Here is a 6,000-nt window from a genome sequence, read left to right as displayed (position 1 = left end):
CCTTCGAAATCTGTTCCCTGAAGCCAGGATCGCACGTGAGTGTAATAAGCTCGAGTTACGCGTTCTCGAGACTGGGTGGAGTGACAGCGCAAAGAGTCACGGGAATTAAGCACAAAAGTAAGATTGTGATCTGAAATGGCAATGTTGCAGACACCAGCAAGCACATTTATGTCTTTGTTGCAGAGCAAGTGGTCAATCAGAGAGGCGGATTGATTAGTTACTCGAGTTTGCTCAGCTATAACATTTATCAGATTAAAACGCCGTAACAGCAAGAGAGTCACATTTCTTATCTTTCAACAAATCAATGTTAAAATCTCCGCTAATAATTCAACCAGAATGACTAGTCGCAACTGGGAAAAACATATCTTTCATTATAGATTAGAGTTTGATTATGGAAGCGCTTGGTGGGCGGTAAATTTACAACTTTTTTCAGGGTGTGCTCTGAGTAGCGATTATTTGTTCGTTTCATGCAGATTCATTATCCCTAACCTTACCAATACGACGCTTTTTCTTTTTAAACAAGGGAACGCCTCTAAAAATATTTCACAAAATATTGAGTTTGGTAGCATGCCTTCCAACATTGCCATGCTGAAATAATTTTAACACCAGTACTAGGTTCAATTTATTTTTTTTTCGATTTCTTGTGTCATCTGCATTTTCGAAACACAAAATAATACTGCAATCCTTAGGCTGTTCATTTCGTCCATGCGGCGGTTTTATGATTACGTATTCCAAGTATTTTCAGAGATTGTAAAAAATTTCGTACATGTTTATAATAATAAACTACAAATGTAACTTTATTTCAGCATGGAATAAGTGATAGAATAGAATAGGGGAAAATGAGCTTTAATGCCTCCTGATTAAGCCTACGTATTGTTTACATTTGACGGGCTCTCAGACCCGCAACTGAAACATTACAGGAGGTAGTTATACTCAGAGAACTGGAATACTTTTCAATTAGTGAAAAAAGCACACTTTGTTCTCCGCAGATGAAAAATAAAGACAAAAGTGTTAAAAAAATTATCATAACTTATTGCCCTGAAGCTCATTTTATCGTAAAACGGTCGCGGCGGTCGAATTTCGGTGGAGGCGAGGCGGAATTCTAGAAGTCCGTGTACTGTGCGATGTTTGGTTTGGTTTATGGGGTTTAACGTCCCAAAGCGACTAAGGCTATGAGAGACGCCGCAGTGGAGGGCTCCGGAAATTTCGACCCCCTGGGGTTCTTTAACGTGCACTGACATCGCACAGTACACAGGCCTCTAGAATTTCTCCTCCAAAGAAATTCTAGCCGCCGCGGCCGGGATCGAACTCGCGTCTTTTGGGTCAGCAGCCGAGCACCATAACCGCTGAGCCACCGCGGCGGCCGTACTGTGCGATGTCAGTGCACGTTAAAAAACCACAGATGGTCAGAATTACCAGAGCCCTTCACTACGGCCTCCTCATAGCCTAAATCACTTTGGGATGTTAAATCCTCATAAACCAAGCCCAACCATTTTATGGTTGGGTTTCGTTTACGAGGGGTATCGCGACACAAAGTGATAAAAAGGCATATAAATGCTATTAAACCAGTATTAAAGCAGCAAAAGCTGTTTTGCTTTTTGTAAAACTCTTGACGCTTTAGTTATGGTTGCGCGTTTGGTGGCACATACAAGCAACCTTCGGAACTAACTGCTAGAACCCACCATGAATGAAGCTTTCTTGCCAGGATCCAAGAAAGCTGTATTCGGATCGCCTGTCTTTTGACGACTCCACGCCGACAGAGAACGTGGTCGCCGCAGAGAGGAAAGCCGTGACGGCAGCTGGTCTGGACTTTGTGGGCTGCTACGTAGGCCACAATCTGCGCGACGTGAGCAACGCTGACGCCTACCTCAGTAAGTACTGGTCGAAGTTTTTTATTCAGTGTTCGAAGGGCTGACCCTGAGATGCGATGCTGCGGCTGTATCATCCAAGAAAGTGGCTTAGGCTGTTAGTACTACACATCACTTCTTTTCGAGGTGTCATCTATGTAAAAGTAAGAAAGAAGGAACAGTTTACTTTAGTATAAGCTATATAAGTGAAAAATGGCAAGGGGCGATCATACAACTGGATGCGACAAATCGGCGTCAGTAGTATCGGTTTTAAATTTCGCTTTTGCCTCCACCGCCTTCCCACTGAGTCTTTCAAGCTCAATTCGCCGCCACTTTTTCGCACCGCTGCTTCCGGAGCATCCGGTGGGGGTTTGGTTGGTGAGGTTCGTAGGTGGCAATGCATTTTTATTTGTGGGTATCCTCAGGTGCAATCGCCGCAAGGGGCTCAAGAGAAGCCAGCTTTCGGGTCCTGAGGGTGCCCCGATCTACTAGAATCCGCTAGGGTAGCAAGGGTTGGGGTTCACGCGCGCACACACGCACGCACACTCATACAGACGCACATGTACACGCGCAGAATACGAATTTTCGCCGCAAGAGGGCTATGCCGCTCATGCAGAAAAAAAAGCTAGAAATGCGGAACAGATACTTGTGGTCGGCCTGTTTTTATCCCCGTTTTATTGTTAAACAGTGCGGGAAGACAAGACAGACGAAGAAAAAAACACGCAACTTTTGCGCTGACTCTTAACTGATTATTTAATCGTAGAAACGGCCCTTGTAGCTTTCATTTTCAGGAAAAAATTGCTAAACACAAAAGAATAAAACTATGCTACTCATCATACATAACAGTGAAAAACTTCATCTCGCTCTGCTGCAAGCATGCGTCAAAGATCTTTGCCGGATAAATAGGTGATCACTTTATCATTAATAGTTATCGATGGATCACTTATGCAACCGTCTATGCTGCTCTGAATGTGGAAGGCTTATAAAACCTCATTAGCTGGTCGTCTGTACTGTCTTTCCGCGCTGTTTAACAATAAATTAGTAACAACTTCGCCAATTAGCAGCCTGAATTTTCCTCCGTTTGCAATGTAGACATATTAGTGCTATTTTTCTTTGCTTTTTCCGTGAGCAGTCACCACGTTTGCGCGTGTCACCGATGTGAAACACCTAGACACGTTGTCAAGTGATTACAGATGAACTTAACTGAAGTGTTTGAATTCAAAGAAGCCCACATTGCTTCCTGCCTCATAGCTTGAGATGTGCACCGGCGAAGAAAGACCGTGTGAAAAATAACGGCATGATATTAGCAGTGTCATTTTACCAATCGACATCCTCTTTACGGCTCCACTGATCCGACGCCAGCTGATATTAAGTGCGGTAAGGCAGTAACCGTGTGCTGACGGCAGACGTGCTGAATTCCTAGGGCCTAATCCTTGATTACAAATGGGAATTTTTGAGCTTAGCATTCGATAATAAATGCATTAAGTTTGCAATTAAAACTTTCTGAACTCACGGCTTATCGCGGTCGGAGATCTTTCGAGTCTAAGTTTCGTCCAGCCTGGCCATTAAAACAGGAAAGATTGAAGGGTCTAACGGAGGTTATCATTTGAAAAATTGGCCGTGGCTTAACTCAGCCATGCCAGAATATACGTAGCGAGGGAAGTCCGCTTCAAACGCGCGTGTGGCATTGAAATTTTCAGTCAGTCTGATCACGTGGTCGGTCAAGCGCCGTCCATTCACGTCCTCTTCTTCTACTGACGTCCTCTTCTTCTCGCCCCGGTCTTCCAGTAGGGCCAGGGCGCGCCGCTGATTCCGCCCCACGTCCTGGCGTCTGCGCTTGGCGATGCGCTCTTCTTTCTGCTCCGGTGTCTCTGCACCTCCCTGGGCCCTGCGCCGCTCGTTCTTCCTTGCCAGGACGGCTAAGTGCCGTGCTACAACCTCGGGGTCCGACGACTCGAGTTTCTCCCCTCTCCTACGCCGCACAGCGTCGGCCTCGCTCTCCTTGGCCGCCATGACAGTGTGTTTTTCCACCACCGCATCATCATTTATACACCGCGACCCTCCTCCTCTCCTTACCGCGCATGTGCAGTAGAGCACGGCGCGCCAGCTGCGTGTCGCGCATGCGCGACGCGGCGGGCGGCGCACCAGCTGCGCGGCTGTGACGTCACTGGGCTCCTCGCGCATGCGCACAAGTGGCGCCGAAGGCCCACAGCGAAACGCCGAGCCTGCGGGTAATGTAGCTCTCGCTACAAAATGCTTTCTGTTATATACGCTACAGGCAAATTATAGCTTGGCTGCGAGCCTATTTCTCTAAGGAGACGCGAAATAGGGTCATCCTGCACTGCGGCTGCTTTCTTATGGAGAAATTTGGAGGTTCATGCAAGATGATTAATTCATTATTGTGTGATACTAAATAACTCTCTCTGGTTTACAGCTATGCCAGAACAATATCAACTATTGATAGTTGTTGGGGTGAAATTCGTGATTGCAGTAATGAATTTAGTGAAACTCAGCACTACCACTCGAGTAGAGGTTGCGCTTTTGCTTGTCTTGGAATTACGGACACTGTAGTACAAAGTTGATTGCGATTATGGGGAATAAGAAAAGTCTGCCTTTAAATTACTGCGCATACTAACAGCCCTAAATATTCTAAGCCACCACAGCCGTGCAGAAGAGCCACGTTTAAGGATCAGTCTATAAAAAAATACCTGTATGGTGCGTGAACTAAGCGTGTGCAAAGAGCACAGATACCTGGGGCAAAATAAGTGGCATTTTAGTCGGTCGACTCATGAAAACAGCTGCATGATTTGATATCAGGGGAATGTTGTTGATAACAATGTATATAGGTAACCGTTTTTTGTAGCTACGCTAACAAAACAGTGAAAATCTTAGATATCGACGTGCAAGAATGGAAGAAATGTGGCGATATCTCTTAATGATGCGTTTACTATTATTTTATGTCCGGCGCCCATTTCACCTTATAATCGAAAGGACACAGGAATAAATGTTGCTGATAAATAGAAGATTTATTTTGTGGAGCATTACGAGGAATGCTGTCTGTTTCCGTTCGCAGGTTTCTACATGAAATTCTTCAAGATTGACGCCCAGGTGCCAGAGGAAAAGCGCGAAGCACTCAGGAGGGACAGCCACGCCTTGCTGCAAGAATTAAGCGTAGAGACACCCGATGGCCGGTTCGGCAGATATGGCATTGTGGTTGTGCATGCCCAAAAGCCACAAAGAAGTAAAAGAAATTAGGGAAGAAGGAGGCCGTTTTTCGTGCAGGAATGCATGTTCAAAATCTTCTGGAAAAATAAAAAAATTTTGAGAAACTAGACAAAGCGCCAACTAAAAATAAAAAATGACCTTGCACAAGGCAATATGCCGAAATAAAGGCTGAGGAACGTGAGAGCAGTGTAAGCTGATAACAAAAGTAAGTATTCCTTAGGAACACAGCAGACGTTTCGCTTTTCAATGCGGAAAGGAGGCTGCGCTTCTGAAGAAACCGCAAAGTCCCGAAACGCTTCCACTTTCAAAGCGCCTGCGACAAACGAACTGGCCCGACGCCAGTTCGCTGAAGTCTGCAATCCTACCAATCAGACACGCTATTTCTAAAGATTGGAAACGCCGCCGTAAACAGAAAACCTAATGTCAGCAATCAGTGGGCACGGCGGCAGGAGGCAAGTACAAGCCACCTCGCCAACCTCCCTCCCTCCCTCCACTTTTATTTAGAAGGGCGCTCTACGCAACATGGCGAGGAGCTGCGCCTCGTTGCAACGAGCGCGTACGGTAGAAGTAGGCTGCATGGATACGAAAGGAACTGCGTAAAATTATCGATGGCAGCTGCAGACTGTAGAACACCCTGCTCATCGCGTTCACGCAGGTACACATCGGCGACGACAATGCGAGCGTATTACTTTCGGTACGTTTTTTCGTGTCCTGGAGGGTGTTGCGAGGTACGGGCTGTGGACTCGGTGAAGGCTGGGAAATGGGTCTTTATTAAGAAAGTGTGACCCAAAAGGTAAGAGGGCCCCAGGAGAAAATGTGACCCAAAAGGTAAGAGGGCCCCAGGCCCTTGCAAGGTACAGGCTGGCTCCCCGAGCAGCTGCTCTCTTCCGCTGCTGGAGGACGACTCTCGTGCGTGTTCACAGACGCA

The sequence above is a fragment of the Amblyomma mixtum genome, chromosome 2, assembly GCF_055824585.1.
Source record: "Amblyomma mixtum isolate Tamu chromosome 2, ASM5582458v1, whole genome shotgun sequence".
Classification (NCBI taxonomy): Eukaryota; Metazoa; Arthropoda; class Arachnida; order Ixodida; family Ixodidae; genus Amblyomma; species Amblyomma mixtum.
Note: the sequence above shows the minus strand (reverse complement) of the source record.